The sequence below is a fragment of the Zophobas morio genome, unplaced genomic scaffold (assembly GCF_036711695.1).
Source record: "Zophobas morio isolate AGI-343-1 ecotype UQ-CSIRO unplaced genomic scaffold, CSIRO_AGI_Zmor_V1 ptg000011l, whole genome shotgun sequence".
Lineage (NCBI taxonomy): Eukaryota > Metazoa > Arthropoda > Insecta > Coleoptera > Tenebrionidae > Zophobas > Zophobas morio.
In genome coordinates this window covers 10,042,812-10,056,927 of record NW_026972116.1, presented here as the reverse complement: position 1 = coordinate 10,056,927, position 14,116 = coordinate 10,042,812, and the positions used below count along the sequence as shown (strand labels likewise).

Here is a 14,116-nt window from a genome sequence, read left to right as displayed (position 1 = left end):
CCATCGGGCGACTGACGCCTAGAGTACAAAAAAAGTGATCCTCTGTGTCCGTCTATCTGTCTGTCTGTGTAGCGTCTGTGTCGATTTTTATTAGACTACTACAACGATTGTTGTCAAATTTTGTATGTATATTACAAATATCATGTAGATGGTTAAACGCTAATCAAAATTTACCTAACCAGCCCCACCAACAATTTGATGACGTCATCTCAAAGAATTATATTTTAAAGTAGGTTTAAACATTATGCAATAATACTAGTGCTGTATGAATCCATTTTGAGTTTTTTCCCTAATTATCAAATTTTCTCAAAAAAATTGCAAAATATAATAATATGTAACTACCAACACGGGATATAAACCACTATGGGTAGATCTGTTGGTTATTGAGGAGAATGCCGATCTTAGCCGTTTTTCTTGCTCTTGTTTTTCTCTTGCATTGGTAATGCGCTGTGACTAGTAGTATCTATGTTAATCACATCATCACAGAATTGTTTATTGACCAAATTAAGAACGATTTACCCTATTTTCTCGAAAATAGAAAAAGTGCCTGCCAATATTTAATAATGATAAAATAAAAATTATAATATTCAAAACATTTTGTTCAATTAATTACTAAGTTTACTTAGACTTTTGCTTTGAGGAGACACATTCATTTCAATCAAACTAATTTCTACATTCTTTCGATGTATAAAGATAAACACTTGAAGTAAGCTTATCATTAGTATTGAGAAACCATTGTATTATATTTTACATTGCCCGTATTCGGAAGTGTTATTTATGCCTGTGGTTTTTACTTTATTTTTGGTTAGAACAAAAAAAAACGCAAAAAAATCAAATTCTATAATTTTTTAAAGAAGCGGCATTTGTTTCCGACCAATTTTTTTCATACCATCTAAGTGGATTTCAAATGAATATACTTTTTGCAGTTCAGGGCAGATTAGAATCTATAAAAAAATAATATTTCACAAAGTTGGAAGAAGAGATGTGTACATTCTTTTTCAAATTGAGTACTCTGACAGACATGATTTTGATTATTTCGACCTCCCAACTAAATCGTCGTTACCTTATCATTATTTTATTGTTATAAAGACGAGCGTATTCTCACATTTTCCAGAAAATGGGGTGGCTCGTTCTTAAATTGATCAATAATACATTGATAATGAATATAATGAATCAGATTAATTTTTTTGATTAAAAGTCTGTTCATATTTTGCACATTTGCGAAAGAATTTATTCGACAAAATTTTGAGATGCCATAATCAATTTTTTGGGGTTGATAAACAGATACATTTTCATTAAACAGTTGCCATACTTACAGTAACTTCAAAACATCAAGTATTCAGTTTTGCAATTCTTGATTTATTCAATAAAATAAATTGACTCAGTCATTAATCTTTTTGACACACCCCGTATAAGCAAATCTAAAAAATATTTATGCAGTGATAAATCACAATTATAGAGTCATCGTACTTTCCACAATGCACATTTAAGATTTTTTTCGGAAAACTTTTGGGGTGGCGTGATTAATTTTTTAGGGAGGGATGAGCAAATATATTTTGATGAAAAATTTACCATGCCTATGATAACTTTAAAATATCTCCAAGATTTCGAAGCATTTGGTTTTGTACTTCCTAATTAAATCAATAAAATGAATTTACGGATTCATTAATTTTTTTGAGTCACCTGTATATGCATATCCAAAAAATATGAACGGAATGAGAAATCACAAGTATTGTCTCATCATAAATACTTTGCACATTTAAGATCTATTCAGCAAAATTTTGGGGTGACGTCATCAATTTTTAGGGGGAGATCAGGAAATATATTTTGAATAAAATTTACCATGCCTATGATAACTGTAAAACATCTCCAAGATTTCAAAGTATTCGGTTTTGTACTTCCTGATTAAATAAATAAAATATATGCACGCATTCATTAATTTTTTTGAGTCACCCTGTACATGTAAATCCAAAAAATATGAATGGAATGATAAATTACAAGTACAAACTCATCATATTTTCTACATTTTAGATAGGATTTATTCGGCAAACTTTTCAGGTAACGTTATCAATTTTTTGGAGGGGAGAAGTAAATATATTTTGAATAAAAACTTATCATGCTTATCATAACTGTAAACCATCTGCAAGACTTCAAAGCATTCGGTTTTACAGATTCCAAATTAAATGTCAAAATGTTGTTTCCTAATTTTGATTTTTTTTCCAAAAATCTGGACGTTTCGGGTAAAATCTCAATTCGGAGTCATAAACTACATGGATAAGACTATATTATTTGATACAATTTAAAACCCATTTACTATGTACAATTTTGAAGTGACGTCATGACATTAGTGGTGGGGATGATTAGACAAATTTTGGTTAGCGTTTTACCATCTACATGATATACCTAATAAAAATCCAGGACGGCAGACAGACGGACAGACAGACGGACAGACGGACAGACAAACGGAAACGGGAGACCTATTTCTTCGTCCTCTAGGGGTCATGATAGGTCGAGAAAATGCAAAATGTTAAGTAAATGCCTTACAAAAATTTAAGCAAGTCACAAGTAGAAAAGCAGGTTGCGCCACACGTATAAAGTGAGATTTCCTTAACTCATTTTATGATGAAGTCATTAGCTTATTAATGAAAACAAATGCATATATTAATTTTGTTGGAGGTTTGTCAGTAATTCTAAAAATATAAATATCAGGTGTTCATCTGAAAGAGTCACAAGTTGGCCTTGATTTTTTGTAAACATTGTGCAGCAAGTCAATAATAAACCTACAGTTTATTTAATGACAGTTGACAATGCGGAACGATTCATCCTAACCTCTCTTTTTGATACAATAAAATTAAAGCTTTTCAACAACACTGTGAAATTATATACAATAGATTCAAAAATATGGGTTTGTCGCTACGTTTTCTTCTATGAAAAAATACCAACGCCAACTTGATGACTTTTTCAACTGAACATCAGTTACGTTACCAAAACATCAAAAAATTTATTATACAGGTTCGGATACAAACTTTTTTACGATAACTCATATGCATAATTTAAAAGTATGCTTTATTAATAAACCAGATAAGGAAGTACGTCAGAATATACATTTCAAGCACGATTTACTTGTCAAAGAGCTTTCAGATTAGGCTAGGCTATCGAAATAGTTTCCATTTTTTTGATTACACGGGTAAACCGTATCTGAATGTCAGCAAATCGAAGGTATTAAAATAAAACAGCGATTTTAATGTGAAATTTTTGCCGTCATACAATCGTCCTTGGCAAATTTTACCTCTTTACTCTAGGCAAACCATCATTTATTAGTCGGAAAGTATAGATGTACGTTTATTCGAAATTTAATTAGTCAAGGTTCAAGGTTGATTTTGACGCTGAAGGTTTATCAAATAAACGAAAAATATTTTCAAAGTCTACCCTAATCTGAAAACTTTTTTAATCATCTGCTATTTTCATCATGAAACAACTTCAGCATAATGGTTACAGGCAAAATTTTATTTATAGCACAAGTGAAATAAGGAAATTTGGGGAAGTTCAGAAGTTGGTGTCAAGGGCGTCAAGGAACGTAAGCAAAAAACTTGCACTAGAGAAAGTAGCTCATGTAGATTCAGGTTAAAACAGGGCTAAAACAGGGGGATCCGTTGCTCACAGTACTTTTGAAAGGGATTAGACACATTAGGAAGAATTTATGATTATAAATACCAAGGGAAATCAAAAGAATATGATCTAGCCATCAAAGAATAAAAAATAAAATAGAGATAATGAAGTACTTGTTACAATGGTGAAATGTGCGACGGAAAAAGAACTAGACTTGAAATATAGGAACTGAGAATTTGGAAAATATTTTAGAGGGGTAAAAAAGTAAGCATTAAGACAGAACATAGAAAAATTGTAGTGGGATCAAATAATAAAAGGAATAGATGAGGGGTGAAAAAAAGAAAATAAGACAACTCACTAAAGGATGACTGGAAGCAGTGATCGAGGTGTAACACAAATCAAAACACAGGACAATGATTTGCAGAGAATATTTAAATCTTTTTTTTTTTAATGTTGTCATATGGTTTTTTCTTTGCAAAATAAAACAAAATTAGTTCTCCACGGATTTATTTGTACACCAAATTAACATCAGTAAGTCCTCAATGGTCCACTGATTTTATTCATGAATATTTTTCCGTTGAATAAACTTAGCTTGAACCACTTTTTTTCAATATTATTAAACATATTTTAAGAACAATGTATTTTTATATACCCAAAACAACCACTATTTTGTTTCAACGTAACAACAGCTTAACGATATCTAAAACAGATCAGTGCTTCGAAACGAACTGTTGTAATCGTTTTTCACTAACGTGTTCAACATACTATACGTACTTTCTAAAGAAATAAAAAACTATGACATGACGTTATCCGATTTTCTAATTTAAGAAAAATATTGTTGTGTCTGGTTTTTACGATCCTTTTTTGAATCTTAAAAAAGCAACATCCACCATTATTAGGATGTTCTGTTTATGAAAGACATATAATTGTTTTTATAACCAAATGCCTCAAGTCACGAACTGCTCGTATAAAAACAAAACATGAAATGCGTTAATAACGAAAACAGCGAACACGCTGTCAATGTAACAAATGATGATCCTACGAAAAACAGCGTGCATTCCGCACAGGCACTTCCTCTCATCAAAATTAGAATACGTTTTTAGAGAGTAAAGCGAACGACAAAAGAAGGGAACTTCGTCTCGATATTGACAAATGTTTTATTATCACACAATATTTGATGGTTTGATGCTTTCTCATTATTTCCAACCTTAATAAATATCTGTGGTCAGTAATCTGTGTATCTACTGACTACTTTATCAGATAGAATAGTTAGATTCTATCGAGGATTATTTTGAATTTGAAATCATTGATCTGTTAATCCCTCCAAAAATTAATCGTCAGGAATATCAAAATATTCAAAGTAACGGTGGACCACCATTTTTTTGCCTATTAGAAACGTTTTGTGTAAATTACTATGATTTTTTTTCTTTCAAAAAATTGTGAGTGTAACAGAAACGATCTAGAACACTTAAAAGATAAGTGTGCTGACTTCGAATATACATTAATTTATCTTTTCCAATCCAGAATTTATGATAGTTATTCAAAAATTCTTAATCAAGGTGGAGTCACAAAAACATCGAGGCCTTGATCGTGACCCTAAATGCGGTTATCGCTCTTATCAATATTTTGCCAACAAATGTCACTATGATAATGCATGCAACGGCATGAATATCCGGGAAAAAACCTCCGGTCCAGACATCACAACACACGTCAACACTTTTCCCCAAGATCACAAAAAAATACATTAGCACCCCATTAGTTAAAGTAGTAGGAACATGTGGTGTCTTTGCAAAATGCCGCCGCTTAACTGTTTCCCTCTAAAATGTGTTTAAACATCCCTTCAGTGCAAAAGTCACGTTGGGGCACAAACGTGCCCACTGTTGCTTGTTCTCTTTTTTAAAGGCATTTTTATGTTTCCGAAAGGAAATGTTTACAAACTGATGCATTGGGAGGAAATATAAATACTAAATCGGGTGCAACTGTGCTGCTTAACATATGCATATACCTTGGTTTTTTGTTTGCCGAAAAAAATTGAAGATGATGAATTTGCTTTTTTAATTAAGTATACAGTTTGTGGTTTTCGTTCCTAGTTTCATTTAATGCTTGAACTAATTACGTGTTTCTTTATTTCAGGTGAGTTCGACAAATTTGATGATTGCAACAGTAAGTAATTTTTCGCCTTTATGTTATTTATGTTGTCAACATGATAACTGCATATTAATGATGCTAAAATGGATCACTAGATATTGAAAAATAAATAAATAAATAATAAAACACATAAACGATAAGAGATAACACTGTTACGAAAAAATCAAAAGTCAAAAATACTTTAAACAGGGTTATAATTAAATCAATAACCAGTTCTTATCCCAAAAGTAAAGAACGAATAATTAAATGTTAATAAACACTTTCGTATCTTCACATTAAAGAAAAAATGTATGCCAATTTGTTTGACAAAAAAGAGATAAAGTAACTTATGATTTAACCTTATATTTGAAGAAAGTAAGAATTTATACTGATTCATTTGTTTTGATAAATAAAAATATTTCTAACAATGTCAAAAATAAATTTGCATTATTTATTTAAGCTTATTCGGTATTGTAAGTGGTTAACAGATATGAAAGTAAATAATTGAAGATGAATACTACTACAGAAGAAACAAATCCGAGAGACTACGCCTAGGCAATAAAGAAAGTTGAAATTTGGAGATTGGTATACAAACTGCGATTTTTATATAAAAAAACGAAGGTCTCTGCACTTTGATAAAAAATATATAATTATATATTTCTGTGTAATTACGTAATTTTACTTATCATACTTTTATTAAAATTAATATATAAAAAATATAACAGAAGCTTTTAAACCGTAAAGCTCTTTAGAGTTATCTGAACCTTTGATGTACGTATAATGAATTTTTTAAAACATACGACCAGTCGACTAAAAGTTACTTTTACTCAATAAAAATAAAAAACAGTTTCTTTAATGTGCTTCTCACTGCTAGATAGAGTACTTCATTTTTGAATATATGTAATATATGTATATAATGCATAATATAAACATTTTTGCTTTGTACTTAAAATATGATCACTATTGTTATTATGATTATTATTATAAATAAGTAGATAATTTGATGCAACACCCGCGCTACCAAAAATATGTAGAATACATTTAGCATGTTGATAAGTTTGAAATCATTATGCACTAGAATCACTACATTTCATCACTAAATTGCACTGAGCTTTAGACATAATTTTTTCTATGACTATGGAAATCACTGACGTTTTTTTTACTTATTGTTTTTAAAAGCATGGCGGTAGGAGTACTTATCTTCTAAAGCTTTCGTTTCCTAGTGTTCAGTTTCTACAGCTTGTAGCCTCTGACTCTCGCTTGGCTGTGAATATCGACCCCATAAGCTACTTTATGTTCGTGATAATTTTTTCAAGTAAGTTACTAATCAGGTTTTAGGAGAAAATTATTTTGAATCTTAATATACAGGGTGTTTCTTTTATTTGATACAACCCCTGTAACTTTTTTATTCTGAAAGATAAATCTGTAGTTCTTTGAACAAATGTATCATTTTAAAAGATCTATGTGATGGCAACCTCACATTTATATTATCACTTCCGGGAGAACCGAAAATGACATCAACTTTATTTTTTTTTATGGGACACTTGGTATATTTTTTCATAAATGGAAAGACTGATTTTTTCTAAAAATAAAAAGCAACCAATATTTGTAAAATCAATACTTAAAAAATGATTAAATAAAATACACGAAAAATTCATATTAATTGATGACAATCTAGTAGCTTGAAAAATTGACACTCATGTCATTTATTCACATAGGCGATCTTTTAAAATGATACAAATTTGGTCAAAGAACTATATGTTTATTTTTTAAAATAAAAAAATTACGGGGGTTGTATCAAATAAAAAAAACACGTGGTATAGTCATCGGAGATTCAGGGTTTCATTTTAAAAACTCTTGAAGATATTTTAAACATGACGTTGACATTTAAAATTGTAAAACACAGCATTCTATATGAATGGGGATCATCGATATTGTAACATACGCTTGTATTGTGCTAACCCAGGGCGTACATGTTAATACAGTCTAAGGATGGCAGTTGTATAACCTAAGATTAGGGGCTGACATTATTGGAGCAATGGAAGGTAGTTGGAATACTAAAAAACCGGTTTGTAAAAATATTAATTTAGACACATTAAAAGATATTCCTCTAATATTATTTATTGTTGATTTAAATTTAATATTATTGACCCAAGATAACCCTAAAATATTCAAGTCTGGAACTAACCACTGATTTCCAACACATTTTTACTTCATGGCTGTAAACTAAGGAAGTATTATAATCGAGTCTACCGGACGACTGACTAATTTCATGTTGTCTCGACGTTTCATGACCCTACAGTACGAGAAAATAGGTCCTCCGTTTTGTCCGTCTTTCTGCCGAAATTACTGGACTGAATATGGTCAAATTTCCCCCCGCCAACAACGTGATGACATCCCCTCAAAATTTCGTACAAAATAAACACAACTTCAATTTTATAAAATAAGTACACTTGTGCTCTATGAATCCGCGCTGTTTTTGTTTGTTATTATTATTATAATTATTATTGTTTAAACCTTCGTGTTTTTAGTCACATAATACTTAGCGACGTAAACAAACCTGTTCGATCCTGCAGCGTGTCAATTTTTTTTTTAATCAAATCAACAACTTTTTAATTTTTTAAATCATTCAAATATATATGACTTGAAGTCAAGACTGGTGAGAACATAATTGAAAAATAAAAGGAAAAGTAAAGGTCCTAAGTTTGAACCGTGATATTTTAAAGAATATTGTATCCAAACCAAAAACAACTTTATCTTTCTATAATGGCGCCAGTATCCTTCGTTTTGACGTTCGCAGAGATTTCCATATGTTAAATTTAGTAGTAATTAAATTTCCGAAACGTTTGAATGTAATTTTTATTTGCAAAATAATCATGCCAAAGGGTTCTCGTGCGTAAAAAAATCTGATAAAGGTTTGACCTTTTCATTTAAATGTGTTGTTGAGAATTTCATGATATTGTCGACAATGTAAGCTTACGTTTGCAGTTGTTCTAGAAGTTTGTAACATCAGGTGTCAATGCCAATAAATAGGGTCATCCTAATATGTTTACTATTTGCAACGCAATGTCTAAAATACATTTTCTTAAATTTAAAACATATATAATATATATAACAACCTATTGATTAGAGCTTTTAGTTGTGTAGATCTTAATTAAAGCAGTTGAAAACACTTTGTGAACTAGGATGTTATTACATACTTAGAATATTGATTATTCCATAAGTTTCTGTCTAAAATAATAGTAATAATTCATGAATCTACATATGTTTGTTTCAATGAAAATAAAAGTATGCAGATTAGATCTGCTTATCGACCTGATGTAGGTCGTTACGCAAATCAGGTGCCATCATCTTGCAATCTGATCCGGCGATCTTGTTTTGAGGCGTGTATGGTATAATCGGCTGAATTTAATTGTACACAATAATGGCTATTACCAAATCGGCGATTCCATTTAATTCTCAATTAATTGGGTATTCAAACCTTACGGGACGTGTGCTGTGTATAAAATCAAAAACAGTGACTTTTATTTGGGACGAGGTTAACACCTGATTGAGCAACAACAAGTCGACGATGGCTTGTTCAATATTGGGCCACTTCTGCATACCGACAAAATGTCACAGAAATATTAGGAAATTCCAGCAAAATCATCCGCTCGCAAAAAAATTTGCCGTGTTCAAAAATCAATTCGTAACGCACGACGAGGAAGTAAACCATGTGGGCTTGGCGAGCAAGCTGCAAGTCTCCGATAATTAGGTCAGAAAAATGGTGTGACATACGGTGTGCCGGGAAAACAGAGGCGTAGCTGACGGGAAGACTGGGGTCAAGTGTTTTCGGAGCAAAGAACGGGCCAAATGTCATGAGTATATTTAGAATGATTTCTCACAATACGTGCGTTCTTGCGAATAGGTGAAGTTGAAGTGAATGCAGCACTATGATAACACTATACTTTTCTATTTCTTCTGGTTTATTAATTAATGACTGAAATAAGTATAATAGGTGTTGATTGCAAAATACAATGTCATAGTAATCATAATTTTATATTGGCGAAAGTGCCCCTGCAAAGGTCAGAAGTTTTATTCCTGAATGACGTCCCACGTTTGTCAATCGGTTTTGTACAACTGAAGACACGAAGTTCACGGCAATAAATTAAAATCCTGACATCATTGAAAATTTTTGCGAATTGTGGCTGTCACACATTTCAATGTGGATGCCTTTTCCGTGGAATTTCAGGTCAGAGAAAAACGCACAGCGCAAAAATTCTGGGCACGCCACTGCTGAAAAGCGGGCGATTCTGCACCATAAAGACAAACAAAGGCCAGGAAAGTTGTGTGAGAAGTTATGAAAGAAAATCTTGCGGTGGTAAATCCAGACATAACAAAGCGCCATAAAACCGCGATTATGGCTTGCGGCAAAAAAGTTACTTTCATTTTGTGTGTGAGTAATACCTTTACTACTTCCAGGATATTCACGCGCTTATTTAAGGAACAGATTTGAGTCAAGGCGACAAAAATAAATCGGCACGATATGGTAATGGAAGATTGACTAAGTACGAATTTGAATATGAATGCGCGGTAAAAAGTGGGAAAGAAAATATTTTACTCGTCCTTCATTTGAACAAGTATTCCAAAACTGCCCTAAAAACCGCTTGCACCTACTTTGCATGTTTTGTAAAGGAAATTGGATAAACAAAGTGGCGAAATGTATTCAAGTCGAAAATTCTACCATGACCGTGACTTAAATAAATGCGGGTTAGATGAATAATACATTACTGCGAGGAAAATGGCACTCGTTGTGTAACATTGATAAGAGGTGCCGTTACTCGACCAGAGGGCATCCGTTTGAAATATGAATTTTAAACGTCGATGCATCTTAAATTCAGCAACACGGACCCGACATTCAAAACACTGTTTTATTTAATATACAAGGTATCTGCTCCTGACCGTTCACTGTTTATTCATTTTCATTATCTTAATTTAATGTAGCTATAAAGCTTGATAGGTTTTTAGTACTACACATTTATAAAAAATATTATTTCGTTTAATTGAAATGTACCTTTGAGTTTGAAGAACTTTTAAGTGATAAATAATCACTAAACGGCACCTGTGATTGCTTTAACGTTAGATATCTCTACCGATACTTTGATTTATGTGTAATTAAATAAAAATTTTTGGAGACGCAACTAATCCGGTATTACACCATATTCCAAAATTCGCTATAAATCACTAAACGTAAATTAGATTTTCGTGGAAGCTTCATGTTTCGTTGTCAGAAAAAAGTCATTAAATTTAGATCAATCAAGGGTAGAGATCAACCGTTTTCATTCCTGTCATTGATTTTGTTACAACTCAAAGCTTCCTTTTTTTGTAGACTTCCGTGGAAATTTTTCCTTTTGTCTCCGTGGTACGGTGGTCGATATAAAATCTTAATATTGTTAAATAAATATGTTATTAAGATAATGTAACTCTTGATCAAAATTGTAGCTAAATAAACCAAATTAATTAATATGCATCTACTTACCTATATAACCATAATTTAGTGTTAAACAACAAACCTAGTCCTGCTTAAAATCCTGCATAAAACAAACTAAATTACCATGAAATGTAAAGTACTGTATACTGTACAAGCTTCATTAAGTTGCAAAATTCTCGCGCTGGATTTACGTGAATATGTATAGGTACTTGATTTATATGTTGTAGGTTTAATACAAAAGTCACAGATCTAATTATTTTCTTTTAATTTCGTTTCACTCGTTCGCTTATTTATTTACATAATGTATGAACGTTTTAAACTTGTTGGTTGTTTTTTTTCCTTTCAAGTAATATTTTTAGAATTATTATCAGCTATTGTGATGAAATTTTTTTCTATTTTTGTGTATCTGTCAATTAATTACTACTTTATCTTTGTTATTAGTTTAGTTATTTCTAATTTAGTCTACTCACTTCCTTATCTATTACAACATAAACATGAAAAAAAATCTGTTTGGCAGTTTTAAACAATACCATATTCGGACATGAAAATATAAACTGCAACTTAGTGCTTACGGGTCTTTCTAGATGATTTCATCCAAAGAAGCCTTTTCGTTCTTTTTTGAGTTAATTCCAATTTCGACAATTGTTTGATATTTCTTATCAAGAGGAGGCGCAATTGACAATACAATAGGTTTTCTGTTTCGAAACAAATATTATAATATTGGAAAGATAGAATTGTGGAACGATCCTTCACTTGAGTTACTAATTTTACCAATGATAAAAACAATCTGATTAAGGAGCGTGATACAGAGTCATCATATAATAATAATAAAAAAATGAGCTTCCATATATTAATTACAACAGAATGATACTGTTTTTAATATTTAAATACTTAGTATAACACCATAATCATTTTAATATTATAAAACATAATAAACTTTACTGTTATTAAAGGTGTGTACATTTCTTGTAACAGGTTCAGGAGACATATACGGCAAAATGTGCAAAATATACATTTTTTGTCACACACGGAATGCTTTTTATAATAAACCAGTGTCACGTATTTGGCGATATGTGATCATAAAAACTAATTGTTTTTCTGCCTTGAATGGTGGCGGAACCGCCATAACATATTAGGGTGGGTCGTTTTTTAGACTCTCAACTTTTTAGGTAAGCTTATGAAAATGAATCTCGTTCGCTGACTAATCTTGCATGCAAATTATCTCAAACGGTTAGTTATCTAATGAAGATAAAATGCTTGTTGTTTTTTGGTTAGACGGGCTTAGTTTACTTTCCCTTGGTTATGAAGTGAATTTCTCTTAAAATTTCCAGGGTACTTTTTTGAATAATTTCTTAGTTATTACGATTTCAACTGTAACTTTATGTTATAATAATATATTATGATAATTCACATTTGTTAAATCAATAGTCGAAGTAGATTATTAAAAAAGCAAATAAAGGAATATGCTGTACTATATGTTTCAAGTCACATTTTCTTAATAAAATGTTGTCATGTCGTTAGGTTAAATTAATTTTAATGCAAATAGTGTACAGCGTTCACAGAAATTCAGAATATATTAATAAGTTGTTTTCGAGTTAATCAAAAAAATACATTTCTTGATTCGTTAATATTTGTTGTGAGATAAACTCTATGAACACTTCTAAAAATTAAGATTGCATTAATTTACTTGGTAAAACGCTTACAAAAATTTGCCAACCTGTACCACCAACACTGACGTTTCCTCAAAATTGACCATAGTATGAAGGGTTGAAATTTTATAAAATAACATATTCCTGTTCTTGGGGTTTATGAATTCGCCTTGAAATTTTCTCCAAAGCAACCATATTTTGCAAAAAAAATCGGTAGCAAACTTATCCGCATACGTTCGATTGCCACATGGACTCTTTTGTTTCTTACACTGTTGCTGCTATACAAACCTTGTGCTCCACATTTTGAACTTATTACCAAAGAGCAGCCCATGAAAAGTCACTAGTGACACTTCGAAAGATAAATTTGAAAGATGTCAAAATTTACGTAGATGTCTCGAACATGTTGTTTCAGTTTATTATGATTCTTGCCTTTACCACAATTGAATTAGGTAGCGTTAAAAAAATTTAACCTGTTTTTATTTCAAAAATCCTCATTCTAGGGATCGCGGTTCGAACATGTTATTTTTGTGCAGATATTAAGGCTATGTGTAGACTAAACGATCAACGCATTAATCCCGACAAAATGCAGTGTAGCAAGTTTCGTGTAAATGACGACGAAAGTGCTAGGGCCTATATTAAAAAACCAGACTGGCTCAAAAATTATACGAATATCATGCTGTATGCTGTTCCTTTAAAAAAGAACAATGTCAAAACATTGTGTATTACGATTCATCATAGAGAAACTAATAGTTCCTCCAAGGTTAGTATTATCATGAAATTTGTATATTTTCTTTGAAATACGTTTTTCAGACGGATTGGTATACCTTTCAAACTTGCATGTATCGAGACCTTCTTGAATATGTTGACGGTTGCGAGTATTTTCTTAAGCGAGTTTTTGTCGAAAAGGTGGCCACCGATGTAACATGCACTTCATGCAAACGACAAGATTGCAATTCGGCGAAAAGAAGACAGCCGAATGAAAAGATACATTTATTTGTGATAACCTGCTTAGTACTAATAAAAAATACATATTTTTCTAATACATTTTAATTTTAAGGCTGTTTCTTTATTTGGTTAGAATATTCAATTTCAGAGGGTGGCAAAAAATATAATTTTTGTTTTTAATGCCACAACTGGCACCTTTGTTAGCTAGCAACTCTATGCTTTATACACTTTCAACTTAGTTAATATATAGAGCAACCCATGAACAGTCACCAGCACCGATTCGAAAAGTATATTTGAAAGATGTCAGAATGTATGT

At 31.4% G+C, this 14,116-nt stretch overlaps 1 protein-coding gene and 1 long non-coding RNA gene across 3 annotated transcripts in view; both read left to right on the top strand.

Annotated features, from left to right (window-relative positions):
* LOC135126892 (ecdysone-induced protein 74EF) overlaps window positions 1–14,116 on the top strand; it is a 380,527-nt gene that overhangs the window by 190,052 nt on the left and 176,359 nt on the right. The gene's annotated exons all lie outside the window — the stretch shown is intronic.
* LOC135126479 (uncharacterized) lies at window positions 13,214–13,858 on the top strand. The gene is made up of 3 exons (XR_010280041.1): window positions 13,214–13,304; window positions 13,356–13,615; window positions 13,666–13,858. It is a non-coding gene; the product is annotated as an uncharacterized LOC135126479 (long non-coding RNA).